The 23,848-nt window shown below is 40.4% G+C and overlaps 1 non-coding gene across 1 annotated transcript; it reads left to right on the top strand.

The window, feature by feature from the left end:
- Window positions 1–2,075: 2,075 nt before the first annotated feature.
- LOC130500738 (small nucleolar RNA R71) lies at window positions 2,076–2,183 on the top strand. The gene has a single exon (XR_008939299.1). It is a non-coding gene; the product is annotated as a small nucleolar RNA R71 (small nucleolar RNA).
- The last annotated feature ends 21,665 nt before the right edge of the window (window positions 2,184–23,848 follow it).

A 23,848-nucleotide genomic window follows, 5' to 3' on the forward strand; every position in this document is an offset into this window, starting at 1 on the left:
CAATGACAGGATAGGTTTCATTGGGACCAAGAAATGCATACCTTACACCATGGGGAAGAGGTTTTAGTTCCACCTTAGGCGCCTTAAGCTCACTCCAGTCATCTTGCTGGATGTCTTCATGTTGAGTGACTGCAGCCTCTTGATGAACCTCCTGTGGCAACTCCTCAAACTGATCCTTGCCATTAAATCCCTTGTGTGAATCCAGCATCAGTCCATATGCAGTACTAGCCAGGTTCTCAACCACTTCATCATCTCTCTCAATGGTCAAGGCATGCTGTAAAGGATCCTCTATTGATAGCTCTTCAAGGAGCTCATCAGCAAGAGCATCCATCTCATCTATGTAGAAGATTTGTGCCTGCATGATTGGTCTCTTCATCACCTCCTTGATGTCAAAGTGGAGAATGTTTCCTTTACCCAAATGGAGATCGATCTTGCCTTCTTTCACATTAACAATAGCTCCTGCTGTGGCTAAGAAAGGTCTACCAAGGATCAAGGGATCTTGAGCTTCTTCACCCATCTCAAGCACCACAAAGTCTGTAGGGATCTCACAATTTCCTACCATCACTGGAAGATCCTCTAAGATGCCAACAGGGTACTTCACCGAACGATCAGCTAACACCAGAGAGAGTCTACCCTTCTTGTACTGAGTGAAACCAAGCTTCTTAGCAACAGACAAAGGCATCAAGCTCACACTAGCTCCCAAATCACAGAGACATTTCTCAAACATCATGGGTCCAAGAGTACAAGGAAGTGTAAAGCATCCTGGATCCTCTAGCTTTTTTGGAACATCAAGCCTCTGAATTATGGCATTGCACTCATGAGTGAGAATCATCATACCTTCCATCTCTTTCTTCTTTGATGCTACGACATCTTTCAGGAACTTGCTGTATTGAGGGACCAGCATGAAAGCATCAATGATTGGCATTGTGATCTGAACCTCACTCATCTGCTTCTCAAACAGAGCTTTGTACTTCTCCAGCAACTGCTTCTTGAACCTACCAGGGAATGGAAGTTTGGGTTCATAAGGAGGAGGGACAAAAGCATTCTCCTTTGCTGGAGGAACAACTTCACCATCTTTTACAGTCTTCTTCTCTTCTCCAACCTTCCCTTTACCTTTAGCTTCCACAATCTTCTCCAAGACCTCATCATTAGTCTTCTCATCAACAATAACCACTTCATCATCTATGTTGATGGCCACCCCCTCACCTAGTTTCTCAGCATCCTTGGTGAGAGTTCTAGGAGGTAACTCCTTACTACTCCTAAGTGTGATAGCTTTTGCATCCTTGGGATTCTGCTCAGGTTTTCCAGGTAGAGAGCCTTGTTGGCGATTTTGCTGAGTGTTCATGGAAGCAAATTGGTTCTCCAAAGCTCTGAACTTGTTGTTGAGATCATTGTAGCTCCCATCAATCTTGTTGTGAAGGTTTTTCAGCTCATAACTAACATGCTTCTCACTTCTAGTCTGTGACTCCAAGATTTTTTTCAGAAGTGCATCAGTGCTGCTTTCTTGGGGTGTAGAGCTAGATGGAGCAGGCTGCTGTTGAGAAGAGTTCTGACCTTGGTTGGGAAAACCAGGTGGAGGGTTTTGCTTTTGCTGATAGCCACCTTGCTGGTTGTTCCTAGGCTGATATCCATTATGCTGGTTGTTAGAGTAAGGTCTCTGCTGATAGTTGTTGTACTGAAAGTTTGGCTCCTTCTTGTACCAAGTACCATTGTTGTTGATAAAACACAACTCTTCCTGACCTTCCAGACCTTCAACCTCATTGACAGCAGCTGGTATCTCGTGCTGTGGGTTGCCAACAAAGTTCATCTGAGCTTGAGAAGCTTTATCAGCAATGAGGATGTCAATCTTATCCTGCAAAGCCTTTATCTCTTTTCTTGTCTGCTTGTCTGCTGACCTATCAGCTCTGTCATGATCCCCACTGTAGACAGCATCACTCTTGACCATGTTTTCAACAAGTTTCCATGCCTCTTCTTCTGTTCTGTCCAAGAAGTTCCCATTACTTGCAGTATCCAATCTTGCTCTGTACTCAGGTAAGGCACCTCTGTAGAATGTGCTAAGCAAGCTTCCCTTGTTGAAACCATGGTGTGGGCATTGAGCTAGGTAGCCATTGAACCTTTCCCATGCTTCACTGAATCCTTCCAAGTTCTTCTGCTTGAATCCGGATATCTCATTCCTGTAGTCAGCTGTCTTGGAAGTAGAGAAGAATTTCTCTAGGAAAGCTTTCTTGCAGTCATCCCAAGTGGTGATGGAGCTGCTTGGCAGAGACTTCTCCCACTGACGTGCCTTATCCCCCAAAGAGAAAGGGAAAAGCTTGAGCTTGAAAGCATCCTCTGATACACCATTGGTTTTGGAGAGACCACAGTATCTATCAAAACTGTCCAAGTGGTCGAATGGATTCTCTGCAGCCAGACCATGAAACTTGTTGTTCTCAATCTGGTTCAGCAACCCTGACTTGATCTCAAAGTTGTTTGCTGCCACAGCTGGTGCTCTGATTCCTAACAGGTGGCCATGGTTAGTTGGGCGGTCATAGGCACCAATAGGTCGAGCTGGTGGGGCGTTGCCATCGCCATTCGCTTGTGGGTCAGCCATTTCAATGTTCGGATCCTGTATGTGAGCCTGTTGCTCCTCTTCTCTCCTTTTTCTAGCACACTCCCTCTCTAAAGCTCGGATGTCTGCTGCTCTTGGAACTAGGTTTGTTGGACCCCTGCTCCTCAAGTTCATACACCTGCAGATCAAAAGGGAATTGAAAAAGGAGAATCAGTAATCAGCAAAAAAAAAAATGATTTAGTCTCAAGCAAGCTACTAAATCTCAATGTTCAAATCTACTCAGAATTTGGCAACGGCGCCAATTTGATGTTAGGAGTTTTGAGACTCCTAAGTCAAATGATAGTAAAATGGAAGTAATATGTCGAACCAGTTCTGAGGGATTTCAAGCACTAAGAATGCAAGCACTTACTTAATCTAAATGCAACCAATGATTTAAAATGATTTCAGAAACAATGACTAACTATGATGACAAGATAGAACTAAATCGCAGTAAATGAATGACTTGCTTAAATATGATAAAAGAAAACTCATGGGCATAGGAATATGATTTCGGGTGATCAAGTATCAAACAAAGATGACAAATGATGAATCAAACAAATGACCTTAAGCCTAAACACAATCCTAAGCAAGCTCTATATCTAGATCAATGCTCATTTGCTAACACATCTCAAACATCAAATCTCTTTGGCTGAATGATATGAAAGCAATCAATAAGAACAGGTTTATTAGCTATCCTAACACTCTTAACAACAAATATCTTTGGCAAGATGCATTAAGAGCCTAGCAGAGTTATCTCAGACATTTCAACAAACACCATTTGGGTGGGAAATGTCTAGAGATCAACTTTCGAATGATCAGGTCGAAAGAGGCTGTAAGAACACTCTACTAGCAAGGCTTGAGATTGATCTACACTAAAAACATCCTTGATCTAACCTAATCACCCTAGTCTCCCTAACCCATGAATTCAGAAGAGAACTACTCACTAATCTTCATGTTAAACCTTAAACCCATACTGGATTTCAGATTAAACATGTAGATGAACACAGGAAATCAATAAGAAATCAATAACAATAGAACAATGAATCCAAAAGATGAACTTTCCAAGAGTATTTTGTGGTTTTCTCTTCAACAAAAGATAATCTGGCAAAAAGTGGCTACAATCAGTCTTAAACTTAGGTTTTTCAGAGTGCCAAAACGACATAAGTAATTGCAAATAGGTCCTTGAATTAAAAAGAAATCGAAAATAAGAAACACGCAGCGACCTCCGCAGGTCGCTCCAGCACGTCGCTCTGGCCTTGGGAGCGACCTCGGATGGTCGCTGCGAGGGGTCGCTCTGGAGTCAATTTCTTCGTCTTCGAGACGTGTAAAGCCGAGCGACTTGGAGTGGTCGCTCTAGCTTTCTTCATGTAGGTCGCTCCGGCTGGAGCGAGGTCACACAACAACTTCTGAAGGTCGCTCCAGGCTCCTCTCGTCCAATCATCCTCCTTTTCACATCTTTTGAGCCCCAAATGCATTCCAATGTCTCCAAAAGCTCCATAAGATGCTCCAATACCTGATAAGGACTCATGTATGCAAAATGCAACCTAAACATGACTAGAATCTAACCTATATGATGAAAATGCATGAAAGGGAATGGGTGAAACAATGCAATTATGCAAGACATCACCTGTTCGGACATATGGCAATATCTTCATGATTCTTATCAAACCAGGATGAACCACGATCTAAGAAGCTTTATTTGGAACCATAATATGTGGAAATAACCAGGAAGTTGAATAAATCTCATAGGAGTTGTGAGCAAGAAGATATCCCACTTTCTATCCAGATGATTCCAGATTAGCCTGTTCGGACATATGGCAATATCTTCATGATTCTTATCAAACCAGGATGAACCACGATCTAAGAAGCTTTATTTGGAACCACTAATCAGTGGAGAATAACCAGGAAGTTGAATAAATCTCATAAGTGTTGTGAGCAAGAAGATATCCCACCTTCTATCCAGATGATTCCAGATTAGCCTGTTCGGACATATGCCATATCTTCATGATTCTTATCAAACCAGGATGAACCACGATCTAAGAAGCTTTATTTGGAACCACTAATCAGTGGAGAATAACCAGGAAGTTGAATAAATCTCATAAGAGTTGTGAGTAAGAAGATATCCCACTTTCTATCCAGATGATTCCAGATTAGCCTGTTCGGACATATGCCATTATCTTCATGATTCTTATCAAACCAGGATGAACCACGATCTAAGAAGCTTTATTTGGAACCACTAATCAGTGGAGAATAACCAGGAAGTTGAATAAATCTCATAGGAGTTGTGAGTAAGAAGATATCCCACTTTCTATCCAGATGATTCCAGATTAGCCTGTTCGGACATATGGCAATATCTTCATGATTCTTATCAAACCAGGATGAACCACGATCTAAGAAGCTTTATTTGGAACCACTAATCAGTGGAGAATAACCAGGAAGTTGAATAAATCTCATAGGAGTTGTGAGTAAGAAGATATCCCACTTTCTATCCAGATGATTCCAGATTAGCCTGTTCGGACATATGGCAATATCTTCATGATTCTTATCAAACCAGGATGAACCACGATCTAAGAAGCTTTATTTGGAACCACTAATCAGTGGAGAATAACCAGGAAGTTGAATAAATCTCATAGGAGTTGTGAGTAAGAAGATATCCCACTTTCTATCCAGATGATTCCAGATTAGCCTGTTCGGACATATGGCAATATCTTCATGATTCTTATCAAACCAGGATGAACCACGATCTAAGAAGCTTTATTTGGAACCACTAATCAGTGGAGAATAACCAGGAAGTTGAATAAATCTCATAGGAGTTGTGAGTAAGAAGATATCCCACTTTCTATCCAGATGATTCCAGATTAGCCTGTTCGGACATATGGCAATATCTTCATGATTCTTATCAAACCAGGATGAACCACGATCTAAGAAGCTTTATTTGGAACCACTAATCAGTGGAGAATAACCAGGAAGTTGAATAAATCTCATAGGAGTTGTGAGTAAGAAGATATCCCACTTTCTATCCAGATGATTCCAGATTAGCCTGTTCGGACATATGGCAATATCTTCATGATTCTTATCAAACCAGGATGAACCACGATCTAAGAAGCTTTATTTGGAACCACTAATCAGTGGAGAATAACCAGGAAGTTGAATAAATCTCATAGGAGTTGTGAGTAAGAAGATATCCCACTTTCTATCCAGATGATTCCAGATTAGCCTGTTCGGACATATGGCAATATCTTCATGATTCTTATCAAACCAGGATGAACCACGATCTAAGAAGCTTTATTTGGAACCACTAATCAGTGGAGAATAACCAGGAAGTTGAATAAATCTCATAGGAGTTGTGAGTAAGAAGATATCCCACTTTCTATCCAGATGATTCCAGATTAGCCTGTTCGGACATATGGCAATATCTTCATGATTCTTATCAAACCAGGATGAACCACGATCTAAGAAGCTTTATTTGGAACCACTAATCAGTGGAGAATAACCAGGAAGTTGAATAAATCTCATAGGAGTTGTGAGTAAGAAGATATCCCACTTTCTATCCAGATGATTCCAGATTAGCCTGTTCGGACATATGGCAATATCTTCATGATTCTTATCAAACCAGGATGAACCACGATCTAAGAAGCTTTATTTGGAACCACTAATCAGTGGAGAATAACCAGGAAGTTGAATAAATCTCATAGGAGTTGTGAGTAAGAAGATATCCCACTTTCTATCCAGATGATTCCAGATTAGCCTGTTCGGACATATGGCAATATCTTCATGATTCTTATCAAACCAGGATGAACCACGATCTAAGAAGCTTTATTTGGAACCACTAATCAGTGGAGAATAACCAGGAAGTTGAATAAATCTCATAGGAGTTGTGAGTAAGAAGATATCCCACTTTCTATCCAGATGATTCCAGATTAGCCTGTTCGGACATATGGCAATATCTTCATGATTCTTATCAAACCAGGATGAACCACGATCTAAGAAGCTTTATTTGGAACCACTAATCAGTGGAGAATAACCAGGAAGTTGAATAAATCTCATAGGAGTTGTGAGTAAGAAGATATCCCACTTTCTATCCAGATGATTCCAGATTAGCCTGTTCGGACATATGGCAATATCTTCATGATTCTTATCAAACCAGGATGAACCACGATCTAAGAAGCTTTATTTGGAACCACTAATCAGTGGAGAATAACCAGGAAGTTGAATAAATCTCATAAGTGTTGTGAGTAAGAAGATATCCCACTTTCTATCCAGATGATTCCAGATTAGCCTGTTCGGACATATGCCATTATCTTCATGATTCTTATCAAACCAGGATGAACCACGATCTAAGAAGCTTTATTTGGAACCACTAATCAGTGGAGAATAACCAGGAAGTTGAATAAATCTCATAGGAGTTGTGAGTAAGAAGATATCCCACTTTCTATCCAGATGATTCCAGATTAGCCTGTTCGGACATATGGCAATATCTTCATGATTCTTATCAAACCAGGATGAACCACGATCTAAGAAGCTTTATTTGGAACCACTAATCAGTGGAGAATAACCAGGAAGTTGAATAAATCTCATAGGAGTTGTGAGTAAGAAGATATCCCACTTTCTATCCAGATGATTCCAGATTAGCCTGTTCGGACATATGGCAATATCTTCATGATTCTTATCAAACCAGGATGAACCACGATCTAAGAAGCTTTATTTGGAACCACTAATCAGTGGAGAATAACCAGGAAGTTGAATAAATCTCATAGGAGTTGTGAGTAAGAAGATATCCCACTTTCTATCCAGATGATTCCAGATTAGCCTGTTCGGACATATGGCAATATCTTCATGATTCTTATCAAACCAGGATGAACCACGATCTAAGAAGCTTTATTTGGAACCACTAATCAGTGGAGAATAACCAGGAAGTTGAATAAATCTCATAGGAGTTGTGAGTAAGAAGATATCCCACTTTCTATCCAGATGATTCCAGATTAGCCTGTTCGGACATATGCCAATATCTTCATGATTCTTATCAAACCAGGATGAACCACGATCTAAGAAGCTTTATTTGGAACCACTAATCAGTGGAGAATAACCAGGAAGTTGAATAAATCTCATAGGAGTTGTGAGTAAGAAGATATCCCACTTTCTATCCAGATGATTCCAGATTAGCCTGTTCGGACATATGGCAATATCTTCATGATTCTTATCAAACCAGGATGAACCACGATCTAAGAAGCTTTATTTGGAACCACTAATCAGTGGAGAATAACCAGGAAGTTGAATAAATCTCATAGGAGTTGTGAGTAAGAAGATATCCCACTTTCTATCCAGATGATTCCAGATTAGCCTGTTCGGACATATGGCATATCTTCATGATTCTTATCAAACCAGGATGAACCACGATCTAAGAAGCTTTATTTGGAACCACTAATCAGTGGAGAATAACCAGGAAGTTGAATAAATCTCATAGGAGTTGTGAGTAAGAAGATATCCCACTTTCTATCCAGATGATTCCAGATTAGCCTGTTCGGACATATGGCAATATCTTCATGATTCTTATCAAACCAGGATGAACCACGATCTAAGAAGCTTTATTTGGAACCACTAATCAGTGGAGAATAACCAGGAAGTTGAATAAATCTCATAGGAGTTGTGAGTAAGAAGATATCCCACTTTCTATCCAGATGATTCCAGATTAGCCTGTTCGGACATATGGCAATATCTTCATGATTCTTATCAAACCAGGATGAACCACGATCTAAGAAGCTTTATTTGGAACCACTAATCAGTGGAGAATAACCAGGAAGTTGAATAAATCTCATAGGAGTTGTGAGTAAGAAGATATCCCACTTTCTATCCAGATGATTCCAGATTAGCCTGTTCGGACATATGGCATTATCTTCATGATTCTTATCAAACCAGGATGAACCACGATCTAAGAAGCTTTATTTGGAACCACTAATCAGTGGAGAATAACCAGGAAGTTGAATAAATCTCATAGGAGTTGTGAGTAAGAAGATATCCCACTTTCTATCCAGATGATTCCAGATTAGCCTGTTCGGACATATGGCAATATCTTCATGATTCTTATCAAACCAGGATGAACCACGATCTAAGAAGCTTTATTTGGAACCACTAATCAGTGGAGAATAACCAGGAAGTTGAATAAATCTCATAGGAGTTGTGAGTAAGAAGATATCCCACTTTCTATCCAGATGATTCCAGATTAGCCTGTTCGGACATATGGCAATATCTTCATGATTCTTATCAAACCAGGATGAACCACGATCTAAGAAGCTTTATTTGGAACCACTAATCAGTGGAGAATAACCAGGAAGTTGAATAAATCTCATAGGAGTTGTGAGTAAGAAGATATCCCACTTTCTATCCAGATGATTCCAGATTAGCCTGTTCGGACATATGGCAATATCTTCATGATTCTTATCAAACCAGGATGAACCACGATCTAAGAAGCTTTATTTGGAACCACTAATCAGTGGAGAATAACCAGGAAGTTGAATAAATCTCATAGGAGTTGTGAGTAAGAAGATATCCCACTTTCTATCCAGATGATTCCAGATTAGCCTGTTCGGACATATGGCAATATCTTCATGATTCTTATCAAACCAGGATGAACCACGATCTAAGAAGCTTTATTTGGAACCACTAATCAGTGGAGAATAACCAGGAAGTTGAATAAATCTCATAGGAGTTGTGAGTAAGAAGATATCCCACTTTCTATCCAGATGATTCCAGATTAGCCTGTTCGGACATATGGCAATATCTTCATGATTCTTATCAAACCAGGATGAACCACGATCTAAGAAGCTTTATTTGGAACCACTAATCAGTGGAGAATAACCAGGAAGTTGAATAAATCTCATAGGAGTTGTGAGTAAGAAGATATCCCACTTTCTATCCAGATGATTCCAGATTAGCCTGTTCGGACATATGGCAATATCTTCATGATTCTTATCAAACCAGGATGAACCACGATCTAAGAAGCTTTATTTGGAACCACTAATCAGTGGAGAATAACCAGGAAGTTGAATAAATCTCATAGGAGTTGTGAGTAAGAAGATATCCCACTTTCTATCCAGATGATTCCAGATTAGCCTGTTCGGACATATGGCAATATCTTCATGATTCTTATCAAACCAGGATGAACCACGATCTAAGAAGCTTTATTTGGAACCACTAATCAGTGGAGAATAACCAGGAAGTTGAATAAATCTCATAGGAGTTGTGAGTAAGAAGATATCCCACTTTCTATCCAGATGATTCCAGATTAGCCTGTTCGGACATATGGCAATATCTTCATGATTCTTATCAAACCAGGATGAACCACGATCTAAGAAGCTTTATTTGGAACCACTAATCAGTGGAGAATAACCAGGAAGTTGAATAAATCTCATAGGAGTTGTGAGTAAGAAGATATCCCACTTTCTATCCAGATGATTCCAGATTAGCCTGTTCGGACATATGCAATATCTTCATGATTCTTATCAAACCAGGATGAACCACGATCTAAGAAGCTTTATTTGGAACCACTAATCAGTGGAGAATAACCAGGAAGTTGAATAAATCTCATAGGAGTTGTGAGTAAGAAGATATCCCACTTTCTATCCAGATGATTCCAGATTAGCCTGTTCGGACATATGGCAATATCTTCATGATTCTTATCAAACCAGGATGAACCACGATCTAAGAAGCTTTATTTGGAACCACTAATCAGTGGAGAATAACCAGGAAGTTGAATAAATCTCATAGGAGTTGTGAGTAAGAAGATATCCCACTTTCTATCCAGATGATTCCAGATTAGCCTGTTCGGACATATGGCAATATCTTCATGATTCTTATCAAACCAGGATGAACCACGATCTAAGAAGCTTTATTTGGAACCACTAATCAGTGGAGAATAACCAGGAAGTTGAATAAATCTCATAGGAGTTGTGAGTAAGAAGATATCCCACTTTCTATCCAGATGATTCCAGATTAGCCTGTTCGGACATATGGCAATATCTTCATGATTCTTATCAAACCAGGATGAACCACGATCTAAGAAGCTTTATTTGGAACCACTAATCAGTGGAGAATAACCAGGAAGTTGAATAAATCTCATAGGAGTTGTGAGTAAGAAGATATCCCACTTTCTATCCAGATGATTCCAGATTAGCCTGTTCGGACATATGGCAATATCTTCATGATTCTTATCAAACCAGGATGAACCACGATCTAAGAAGCTTTATTTGGAACCACTAATCAGTGGAGAATAACCAGGAAGTTGAATAAATCTCATAGGAGTTGTGAGTAAGAAGATATCCCACTTTCTATCCAGATGATTCCAGATTAGCCTGTTCGGACATATGGCAATATCTTCATGATTCTTATCAAACCAGGATGAACCACGATCTAAGAAGCTTTATTTGGAACCACTAATCAGTGGAGAATAACCAGGAAGTTGAATAAATCTCATAGGAGTTGTGAGTAAGAAGATATCCCACTTTCTATCCAGATGATTCCAGATTAGCCTGTTCGGACATATGGCAATATCTTCATGATTCTTATCAAACCAGGATGAACCACGATCTAAGAAGCTTTATTTGGAACCACTAATCAGTGGAGAATAACCAGGAAGTTGAATAAATCTCATAGGAGTTGTGAGTAAGAAGATATCCCACTTTCTATCCAGATGATTCCAGATTAGCCTGTTCGGACATATGGCAATATCTTCATGATTCTTATCAAACCAGGATGAACCACGATCTAAGAAGCTTTATTTGGAACCACTAATCAGTGGAGAATAACCAGGAAGTTGAATAAATCTCATAGGAGTTGTGAGTAAGAAGATATCCCACTTTCTATCCAGATGATTCCAGATTAGCCTGTTCGGACATATGGCAATATCTTCATGATTCTTATCAAACCAGGATGAACCACGATCTAAGAAGCTTTATTTGGAACCACTAATCAGTGGAGAATAACCAGGAAGTTGAATAAATCTCATAGGAGTTGTGAGTAAGAAGATATCCCACTTTCTATCCAGATGATTCCAGATTAGCCTGTTCGGACATATGGCAATATCTTCATGATTCTTATCAAACCAGGATGAACCTGTTGACATGAAGACATAAGGAGATAAACAAGATCAGATATATCAAAGATGAGCTTGGATGGCGATGCCTTGTTCTACAAGTATGTGCATTGCCTCTCTCGGATTCAAATAATCCTAACCGCCACAAGGAAGCAAAGAGTGACTTGCCAAGGAAGGTTTAGGAGAAGAAGAATACCGTTGGAAGGTCAAGACAAAGGAGGGATGTCGGCAAGGAGTTGTTTAATATAAAGATCACATGTTCACTTTGCCTCATAGCCGTTCCTGAGCTGTCACTATCCAAGCTCAGTCTGCGCAGTCTGAGCTCCTTTGTTTATTAATTCTTCTTGTATGTCGATTTAGCTATTTATGTATGTGTGTGATGAACTAAATCAATCAAGGAAACAGTTTCCTCTTTCTTTACTTCTCTCTCGCGAACTCCTCTCTCTCTTTCTCTTGAATTCTCACAATGGTTATCATAATCTTCTCTTAATCTCTCCTTAATCTTTACATTCTCTCATGGTATCAGAGCACTAAAAGCTCTTGGAACCAATTCTCTTATTTTCTTTTCTTACTTTTCCGCAAAACTCTGAATCTTTCTTTTCTATTTTTGGCAAAGTTCTTGGTGTTCTTCACTTGTTCTTGATTTCCAGCTTAAAAATTTGCCAAAAATGGAAACTCACTCAAAGATGGTGTCGATACCAGTGACTTTAAAAGGTCCAAATTACTTGCTATGGTCAAGGCTTGCTAAGACAGCACTAGGAGGCAGAGGTCTTTGGGAGTGCGTGGAGGGCAAGGCTACAACCAAGACTGTCCTAGGAGAGGATGGCAAAGAAGAGGCTAGTGCGGCTGAAGGTGATAGGAAGAAAGGTCAGGAGGACCTCATGGTGCTTTCAATCATTCAAAACAGCCTAGATGCGCCTATCTTAGAAGCTTATTCCTACTGTGAAACCTCCAAAGAACTTTGGGAAACACTTAAGAAAGTGTATGGGAACATCTCCAACATCAGTAGGGTGTTTGAAGTCAAGAGGGCTATCAACACTCTCTCCCAAGAGGACACTGACTTCTCTACTCACTTTGGGAAGTTCAGGTCACTGTGGGCAGAGATGGAGATGTTGAGGCCATCCAGTGTTGACCCGGAAGTGATTAATGAGAGAAAAGAACAAGATAAGGTGTTTGCCTTGCTCTTTACTCTCAACCCGGTGTATGGTGATCTGATTAAGCACATTTTGAGGAGCGACAAGCTTCCATCTCTAGAGGAGTTGTGTGCTCAGATACAAAAGGAGCAAGGATCAGTGGGGCTATTTGGAGGAAAGGGAGAGCTCATCCTTGCAAATAAAGCTGATGGTGTAGAGGCTCCTGTTGAAGGCGCAGCAAACAAAGGACAATACAAACCTGGAGACAAGAAGGTGTGGGAGTGTGACCACTGCAAGAAGAAAGGTCATGGGAGAGACAAGTGCTGGATTCTCCACCCACACCTCAAGCCCCAGAAGTTCCGAACTGATGCAAAAGCCAACTTCTCTGGTGATGTGGGAGAGACCTCTACCCCTATGCGCGCCAAGGCTACTAGTGATGGAGCACACAATGAGAATGTCAAGAAATCTGACATTGAAGCTCTCATCAAAGCCTTAAGGGAGTCTGGTAAAACTCTTGGTTATTCTCTAAATGCATCATATAGATTGTCTAGTGCTCCTCATGCTCTTACAACTAATATGAATGCATCTAGTAGCATCAAACCTGTGATAATAGACTCTGGCGCCTCTCATCATATGATTAGTAATGCTGAGTTAATTGAGAACATTAAACCTGTTTTAGGACATGTTAAAATTGCTAATGGTGATAGAATTCCCATTCAGGGTGAAGGAACCATTAAATTGTTTGATAGAGATACCAAAGCATTTTATATGCCATCTTTTGCATCAAATTTGCTTTCTGTCAAAAGAGTTGCTACTGATTTACATTGCAATGTAATATTCAGTCCTAATGAGGTTATGTTTCAGGATATTGAGACTCTTAAGTTGATTGGCAAAGGTGTTACAAAGGAGGACTTGTACCTACTTGAAGACATCAAGACCAGTTCAAATTTATCTGCTTTTAGTTCAATTCCTGTCTTAGATAATGATGTATTGTGGCATGCTAGATTAGGTCATCCTCATTCTCGTGCCTTGAACATTTTATTACCTAATGTTGTGTTTAAAAATGATGGCTGTGAAGCTTGTATCCTTGGTAAACACTGCAAAACTGTCTTCCCAAAATCGTCTACTATTTATGAAAATTGCTTTGATCTCATACATTCTGATGTCTGGACTGCACCATGCATATCTAGAGAGAATCATAAGTACTTTGTCACATTTATTGATCAAAAATCCAAATATACTTGGCTGACTATGATTCAAACTAAAGATAGAGTGCTTGATGCTTTTATTAATTTCCAGAACTACATAACTAATCATTTCAATGTTAAGATCAAAGTATTCAGATCAGATAATGGGGGAGAATATACAAGCAAAGCATTCAAAAGCCATCTAGCTAAACATGGGATCATCCACCAAACTAGCTGCCCATACACCCCACAGCAAAATGGAGTTGCTGAGAGGAAGAACAGGCACCTAATGGAGGTGGCGAGATCCATGATGTTCTATACCAACATGCCTAAACGATTTTGGAGTGATGCTGTGATGACTGCATGCTATCTCATCAATCGGACGCCTACAAGAGTGCTTGAGGACTCCACACCATATGAGGTATTGAACAAAAGAAAACCATCCATTGATTACTTACGGGTCTTTGGGTGTTTGTGTTTTGTATTAAGGCCAGGTGAGCACAGAAACAAGCTAGAGGCAAGAAGTATCAAGGCAGTGTTCATTGGCTATTCAAATACACAAAAGGGGTACAAGTGCTATGTACCAGAGACTAGGAGAGTCATGGTGTCCAGGGATGTGAAGTTTGTTGAATCAAGAGGCTACTTTGAGGAGAAAGATTGGGAGAATCTCAAAGATTTATCTCAAGAAGCCTCGGATAGAGCACTGAACCTGAAGCATATTATGGAGAGTCTTGGCATCAACATGGGTCAGGGATCAGCACCAGTGATTCTTGAGGGTGAGCAAGTTATTCATCCTAATCCTGAAGGGGGGAATCAAGAGGATTCTCACACTGGTCAAGAGGGATCAGATGAAACAAGAGAGGTTCAAGAGGGAACACACACTGATCAAGCGCAAGAGGTTCATGATCAGGATGAAAACAATCAAGGTGTGCCATCAGTACAAGAGCAAGAGGCTGTACCTGATGAAGTTGAAAGGATAGAAGAAGTCCAGCCGCTTAGGAGAAGCACAAGGGTCAGGAATCCACCATCAAACTGGAGCAACACAAGGGTATATTTCAACAGCCAAGCAGTTGCTCATCCAACTCAAGCAACATGCTCCCTAGCTCAATACCCTAAGGATCATCAAGTGTTCATTACCAACCTTGATGAGGCTTACATACCAAGGACATATGAGGAGGCTATGGCAATCAAGGAATGGAGAGACTCAGTAGAAGATGAGATGGGAGCTATGGAGAAGAATGGAACCTTCTTTGAGAGTGAGCTTCCCAAAGGCAAGAAGGCAGTGACCAGCATGCTTCTGTTCACAATCAAGTATCTAGCCAATGGGAAACCAGAAAGGAAGAAGACCAGGCTAGTAGCAAGAGGCTACACCCAAGTGTATGGTGAGGATTACCTAGAAACATTTGCGCCAGTAGCAAAGTTACACACCATAAGAGTTGTGCTCTCACTTGCTGTGAATTTGGAGTGGGATCTTTGGCAAATGGATGTCAAGAATGCATTCTTACAAGGAGAGCTAGAAGATGAAGTATACATGCGCCCACCACCTGGAATGGAAAGCATGGTCAAGCCTGGAAATGTCTTGAGATTGAGGAAAGCAATATATGGGCTAAAGCAATCTCCAAGAGCCTGGTATCACAAGCTGAGTTCAACACTGAATGGAAGGGGTTTTAGGAAATCTGAAGCCGACCACACCTTGTTCACTCTGACCAGCAAGCAAGGGATCATTGTTATACTCATCTATGTGGATGATATAATCATCACAGGCAGTGACAAAGAAGGGATCGACTCAACCAAGGTGTTTCTCAAAGCAACATTTGACATCAAGGACTTGGGAGAGCTCAAGTATTTCCTTGGGATTGAGATATGCAGATCAAAGGAAGGGTTGTTCCTGTCTCAAAGGAAATACACTCTGGATTTGTTAAAAGAAGTTGGTGATCTTGGCGGAAGAGCTGCTAAAACACCACTAGAAGATGGATACAAAGTGATGCGTGAGGGGGAGATTGAAGACAAGGCTTATGGAGATGTGAAGCACTATAGAAGAATGGTAGGGAAGCTGATATATCTCACTATCACAAGACCTGATGTGTGCTTTGCAGTCAACCAGGTGAGCCAGCATATGCAAGCTCCCAAGATGCATCATTGGAACATGGTGGAGAGGATACTAAGGTATCTAAGAGAGGCGCCAGGACAAGGAATATGGATGGGGTGCAACAAGAGCACTGAGATAGTTGGGTATTGTGATGCTGATTGGGCTGGAGACAGAATTGATAGGAGATCAACTACTGGTTATTGCACATTTATTGGAGGCAACTTGGTGACTTGGAAGAGCAAGAAGCAAAAGGTGGTTTCATGTTCAAGTGCTGAGGCAGAGTATAGAGCCATGAGAAAGCTCACAAGTGAGCTGATTTGGATCAAGGGACTGCTTAAGGACTTGGGAGTAGAGACTACCTCACCAATCACTATGCATTGTGATAACCAGGCGGCTATACACATTGCCAGCAACTCAGTCTTCCATGAAAGAACCAAACACATTGAAGTAGACTGCCACAAGGTTAGACAAGCAGTGGAGCAGAAGGTGATATTGCCATGCTACACACGAAGTGAGGAGCAGCTTGCTGACATCTTCACAAAGGCAGCAAGCACTAAAGTCTGTGAGTTCATCCATCCACGGTTAGGACTCATAGACCTCTCATGTCACTGATCTCTCCTCCATGAAGTGATCTACTCTTTTTCCTTGGCTTGGTTTTTGTCCCATTGGGTTTTGCCAAGCTAAGGTTTTAATGAGGGATTGCTTCATGGCTTCCAAGCTTGACTTGTTCCATATGGTCAAGCTTGAGGGGGAGTGTTGACATGAAGACATAAGGAGATAAACAAGATCAGATATATCAAAGATGAGCTTGGATGGCGATGCCTTGTTCTACAAGTATGTGCATTGCCTCTCTCGGATTCAAATAATCCTAACCGCCACAAGGAAGCAAAGAGTGACTTGCCAAGGAAGGTTTAGGAGAAGAAGAATACCGTTGGAAGGTCAAGACAAAGGAGGGATGTCGGCAAGGAGTTGTTTAATATAAAGATCACATGTTCACTTTGCCTCATAGCCGTTCCTGAGCTGTCACTATCCAAGCTCAGTCTGCGCAGTCTGAGCTCCTTTGTTTATTAATTCTTCTTGTATGTCGATTTAGCTATTTATGTATGTGTGTGATGAACTAAATCAATCAAGGAAACAGTTTCCTCTTTCTTTACTTCTCTCTCGCGAACTCCTCTCTCTCTTTCTCTTGAATTCTCACAATGGTTATCATAATCTTCTCTTAATCTCTCCTTAATCTTTACATTCTCTCAGAACCACGATCTAAGAAGCTTTATTTGGAACCACTAATCAGTGGAGAATAACCAGGAAGTTGAATAAATCTCATAGGAGTTGTGAGTAAGAAGATATCCCACTTTCTATCCAGATGATTCCAGATTAGCCTGTTCGGACATATGGCAATATCTTCATGATTCTTATCAAACCAGGATGAACCACGATCTAAGAAGCTTTATTTGGAACCACTAATCAGTGGAGAATAACCAGGAAGTTGAATAAATCTCATAAGTGTTGTGAGCAAGAAGATATCCCACCTTCTATCCAGATGATTCCAGATTAGCCTGTTCGGACATATGCCATTATCTTCATGATTCTTATCAAACCAGGATGAACCACGATCTAAGAAGCTTTATTTGGAACCACTAATCAGTGGAGAATAACCAGGAAGTTGAATAAATCTCATAGGAGTTGTGAGTAAGAAGATATCCCACTTTCTATCCAGATGATTCCAGATTAGCCTGTTCGGACATATGGCAATATCTTCATGATTCTTATCAAACCAGGATGAACCACGATCTAAGAAGCTTTATTTGGAACCACTAATCAGTGGAGAATAACCAGGAAGTTGAATAAATCTCATAGGAGTTGTGAGTAAGAAGATATCCCACTTTCTATCCAGATGATTCCAGATTAGCCTGTTCGGACATATGCAATATCTTCATGATTCTTATCAAACCAGGATGAACCACGATCTAAGAAGCTTTATTGGGAACCACTAATCAGTGGAGAATAACCAGGAAGTTGAATAAATCTCATAGGAGTTGTGAGTAAGAAGATATCCCACTTTCTATCCAGATGATTCCAGATTAGCCTGTTCGGACATATGGCAATATCTTCATGATTCTTATCAAACCAGGATGAACCACGATCTAAGAAGCTTTATTTGGAACCACTAATCAGTGGAGAATAACCAGGAAGTTGAAAAAATCTCATAGGAGTTGTGAGTAAGAAGATATCCCACTTTCTATCCAGATGATTCCAGATTAGCCTGTTCGGACATATGCCATTATCTTCATGATTCTTATCAAACCAGGATGAACCACGATCTAAGAAGCTTTATTTGGAACCACTAATCAGTGGAGAATAACCAGGAAGTTGAATAAATCTCATAGGAGTTGTGAGTAAGAAGATATCCCACTTTCTATCCAGATGATTCCAGATTAGCCTGTTCGGACATATGGCAATATCTTCATGATTCTTATCAAACCAGGATGAACCACGATCTAAGAAGCTTTATTTGGAACCACTAATCAGTGGAGAATAACCAGGAAGTTGAATAAATCTCATAAGTTGTTGTGAGCAAGAAGATATCCCTTTCTATCCAGATGATTCCAGATTAGCCTGTTCGGACATATGCCATTATCTTCATGATTCTTATCAAACCAGGATGAACCACGATCTAAGAAGCTTTATTTGGAACCACTAATCAGTGGAGAATAACCAGGAAGTTGAATAAATCTCATAGGAGTTGTGAGTAAGAAGATATCCCACTTTCTATCCAGATGATTCCAGATTAGCCTGTTCGGACATATGGCAATATCTTCATGATTCTTATCAAACCACGATCTCTAAGAAGCTTTATTTGGAACCAATAATCAGTGGAGAATAATCCAGGAAGTTGAATAAATCTCATAAGTGTTGTGAGCAAAGAGATATCCCACTTTCTATCCAGATGATTCCAGATTAGCCTGTTCGGACATATGCCATATCTTCATGATTCTTATCAAACCAGGATGAACCACGATCTAAGAAGCTTTATTTGGAACACTAATCAGTGGAGAATAACCAGGAAGTTGAATAAATCTCATAGGAGTTGTGAGTAAGAAGATATCCCACTTTCTATCCAGATGATTCCAGATTAGCCTGTTCGGACATATGGCAATATCTCATGATTTCTTATCAAACCAGGATGAACCACGATCTAAGAAGCTTTATTTGGAACCACTAATCAGTGGAGAATAACCAGGAAGTTGAATAAATCTATAGGAGTTGTGAGTAAGAAGATATCCCACTTTCTATCCAGATGATTCCAGATTAGCCTGTTCGGACATATGGCAATATCTTCATGATTCTTATCAAACCAGGATGAACCACGATCTAAGAAGCTTTATTTGGAACCACTAATCAGTGGAGAATAACCAGGAAGTTGAATAAATCTCATAGGAGTTGTGAGTAAGAAGATATCCCACTTTCTATCCAGATGATTCCAGATTAGCCTGTTCGGACATATGCAATATCTTCATGATTCTTATCAAACCAGGATGAACCACGATCTAAGAAGCTTTATTGGGAACCACTAATCAGTGGAGAATAACCAGGAAGTTGAATAAATCTCATAGGAGTTGTGAGTAAGAAGATATCCCACTTTCTATCCAGATGATTCCAGATTAGCCTGTTCGGACATATGGCAATATCTTCATGATTCTTATCAAACCAGGATGAACCCGATCTAAGAAGCTTTATTTGGAACCACTAATCAGTGGAGAATAACCAGGAAGTTGAATAAATCTCATAGGAGTTGTGAGTAAGAAGATATCCCACTTTCTATCCAGATGATTCCAGATTAGCCTGTTCGGACATATGGCAATATCTTCATGATTCTTATCAAACCAGGATGAACCACGATCTAAGAAGCTTTATTTGGAACCACTAATCAGTGGAGAATAACCAGGAAGTTGAATAATCTCATAGGAGTTGTGAGTAAGAGATATCCCACTTTCTATCCAGATGATTCCAGATTAGCCTGTTCGGACATATGCAATATCTTCATGATTCTTATCAAACCAGGATGAACCACGATCTAAGAAGCTTTATTTGGAACCACTAATCAGTGGAGAATAACCAGGAAGTTGAATAAATCTCATAAGTGTTGTGAGCAAGAAGATATCCCACCTTCTATCCAGATGATTCTAGATTAGCCTGTTCGGACATATGCCATGTATCTGTTAACTTGAAGAAAAGAATGAGTATTGAGCTGAAGAGTTCAACCAAGCTTCAGAAGGAATCTGAAGTGATTATCAAGTTAAGGTAAAGTCCAAGAAGGCTTATAAGAAGAGTGGATGATAATGGAGGAGTTTGGTGACACTTGGAGAAGTTGGTGTAATGGTGTATAGTGAGAAAGCACTATACACTATGCAGGAAGTACTATACACTGTTTGGGAAGTCTTGGATCACAAGCAAGAGTGATGGACGACCAATAGTGTTAGGAGAAGGAAGAAGCTATGCAATAGTGTTTTGAAAGGAAGAAGCTATTCCAATAGTGTTTGGATAAGCACCTTATCCATCTAGTCAAAGTGACAGGCTGTGCAAGGCTGGAAAGGAAGAAGCAAAGGCAGCATAGTAGATTATGTATCTAGACAAGAAGAAGGGAAGAAGCATAATCTACTATGCTTGGGCGCCAGCCTATCTCAGCCAATGAGAAGCCTTGATTCAAATAACCTTGACCAGACCAAGACTGCATCCAAGCCACCCATTCAAAAATGATTTAATCTCCACTCTTCATCTCTTATCCATTTGTTTTAGGGTTTGTGAAGCTCTTAGACTATATAAACATGTAATGCGAATTTGTAAGCTCTTAAGTGAGTAAGGGGGATTTCCCCTCTCCTTCATAGTTTATGAAATGTGTTCTTGAGTCAGAATCCTTTAGTCTCTCCCTTTCTTTTCTCAAGTCTTATAATCTCTCAAAGTCTTCTTTCTGATTCAAGTAAACACTAATCTACACACCTAAACAAACTCTCATCTATCTCTCTTTGAATCTCCACTTACAAACTCTCTTGTTACTCCATTGGAGTTCTTACACACAACATCTATAGAGTTGAGATCTCTTGTAAAAACTCACATGGTATCAGAGCCAGGTTCATCAGAACCTGAGCTGTAGCTTCCGCAAATCACTTGCTCTCACCTCAGCTCAAATCCAAACCATTGAAGCTGTCTCCATACTGTTCTGTTCTTATGAAGAAGAAAGATTGAAGCTTGGCGATTCCTGGTGGTTCCTTATCCTGTTCTCTTCCTGCCCAGATGGTGATGCTCTTTGGAAGCAAAGGTGTATGGAGAAGGCCTAGCTATCCTTGTTCCAAAGCGCCCTGTCCAAGAGAAGATCACATCCGGTTCCAAAAGAAATGGTGTCAAGAGCTTGGCGCCTAGTAGAGATGAAGAAAGGAGGGTCTTTGAGCTGGTGGTACAAGATGGTGGCCATGAACTGAAGGAGAAGGAGGTGGGTGACGATCCATGCTCTCTGATCCAACAAAGACATGACCTTTAGCCATGGAGATTCAAGAAACCAGTGCTGGTTTCTTGGCTGTAAGCAAAACGTTTTCCCATCTTGATATTGAGCTTGTGTGTTGATTAACAGGTTGTGTTGTGTGTGATTGTTGGTTCCTGTGGATGTTTAAAGATTGCTAAAAGGTTTTAGAATCTGTCCCAGGATGCATAAGAGTATTGTTAAGTGGTTGAGAGTGTTTTTTAAAAATGCTTAGAGAGTTGTTTAAAAATTGCTTGCCTGATTCTTAATGAAATGTCTTGTTAGGATGGTAGATGTGTTATCTTATCCAGCTTGCATTCATGTATAGAAATCACTTAAGGTTGAAGCATGGTGTGTGAGATTGAATATGCTTAGCTCCGGTTCATAATGATGCATGATAGGATTGTTTAATCTGCTTGCATACATGGATTGAAACTGATTGAAAGCTGTTGCATATAGTTTAAGAGACTAGTATGTATGGACTTTAAAGCTAAAGGTTCTTTAAAGAGGATACATACTGTCTAGTAGCTACCTTACATTGAGGCATTAGATTCATGTCTAATAGCTGAGTAAAGGAGTTTTAAAAATTTGCCTAGTAGCTTGCATTGATTCTGTTTGATCTTGCTTGTACTTGGAGAGGAAAGCTTGCAAAGAGGGGAACTTGATCATACTTGTTTTCAATCTGTTGCAAAGCTTAAGACATTGGAGATCAATCTTGATGATTAGTCAAGATGTGATCCCAATGCACTTGTTTCTGATCTTTGCTGGAGTTTGAGTGATGTTTCAGGTTCACAAGGAGTGTTCTTGGTTCACCATCCATCCAAGTTGAAAGAGGCAGAATGTGTTGCCATTGTGGGTACAATGGAGAAGAGTAAAGAGAGTGGTGATGCGCCACAAGTGTTTGGAGTCACTGAAGCTCACCTTGCAAGCTTGGATCCCAAGTCTCAATCCAAGCTTGAGGAGGGGAGTTAAGTGAGCTTCCAAGCGATTTAGAAGAGCCATTGCAAGCAACTGAAGAAGAAGTCATTTGGGTCTAGGCAGTGGCGTGTCTAGGCAGAGAGTATTCAGAGTACTCTTGGCTGTGAGAAGATGAAGACTCTATCAGGGCGGCTTCTAGTGTGAGGTGACTGAAGAGGGAGAAGCTTCCACAAGCATTCCATACAAAGATGGCGAGTTCAAGGTGTTGCAATGGTGTGAAGATAAGTGATCATGTAAGCTATCCTTCCAAGCTTGACTTGTTCCACATGGTCAAGCTTGAGGGGGAGTGTTGAGACTTACATGATCTGAGAGTACTTGGTGGTTATTCAAGAAGAGGAGCAGATCAGTTATGAAGCACAATGAAGGATGTGGAGGCAATCTCCAATGCGGTCTCTAGAGTGAGATGGTTGGTATCACAGACTGAAGCATCTTATCATGAAGGCTTCAGTAACTTGGTGGTGACTCATGAGAAGAAGCAACCAAGACTCAGCTTGTATCTATCAAGGAAGATCAGAGAGTCCGAGCACTTGATCACAACAGGAAGGTTGTGAGAAGGGGGAGAGACCAAGATCTGTCTGAAGAAGAGTACAAGAAGTGTTAGTGATGAGCAAAGGAGAGGTGATCTACCTTGCATCACATGAGGGCCATGATCCAGAGTCTTTGTGTCCCTTACATTGTTGGTAAGGCACAAAGACTCACTGGCCAATCCCTAGGCCTTGGAGACTTTACTCTTTTTCCCTCATCAAGGTTTTGTCCCAAAGGGTTTTCCTTGGTGAGGTTTTTAATGAGGAAGTTCTTCAAGGTTCCAAGCTTGACTTAGGATCACTAGAGTCAAGCTTGAGGGGGAGTGTTAACTTGAAGAAAAGAAATGAGTATTGAGCTGAAGAGTTCAACCAAGCTTCAGAAGGAGTCTGAAGTGATTATCAAGTTAAGTAAAGTCCAAAAAGAGGCTTATAGAGAAGAGTGGATGATAATGGAGGAGTTGGGTGCACTTGAGAAGTTGGTGTAGTGTATAGTGAGAAAGCACTATACACTATGCAGGAAGTACTATACACTGTTTGGGAAGTCTTGGATCACAAGCAAGAGTGATGGACGACCAAATAGTGTTAGGAGAAGGAAGAAGCTATGCAATAGTGTTTGAGAAGGAAGAAGCTATGCAATAGTGTTTGGATAAGCAACCTTATCCATCTAGTCAAAGTGACAGGCTGTGCAAGGCTGGGAAAGGAAGAAGCAAGGCAGCATAGTAGATTATGTATCTAGACAGAAGAAGG

Source organism: Raphanus sativus, unplaced genomic scaffold, assembly GCF_000801105.2.
Source record: "Raphanus sativus cultivar WK10039 unplaced genomic scaffold, ASM80110v3 Scaffold0026, whole genome shotgun sequence".
NCBI classification, from domain to species: Eukaryota; Viridiplantae; Streptophyta; class Magnoliopsida; order Brassicales; family Brassicaceae; genus Raphanus; species Raphanus sativus.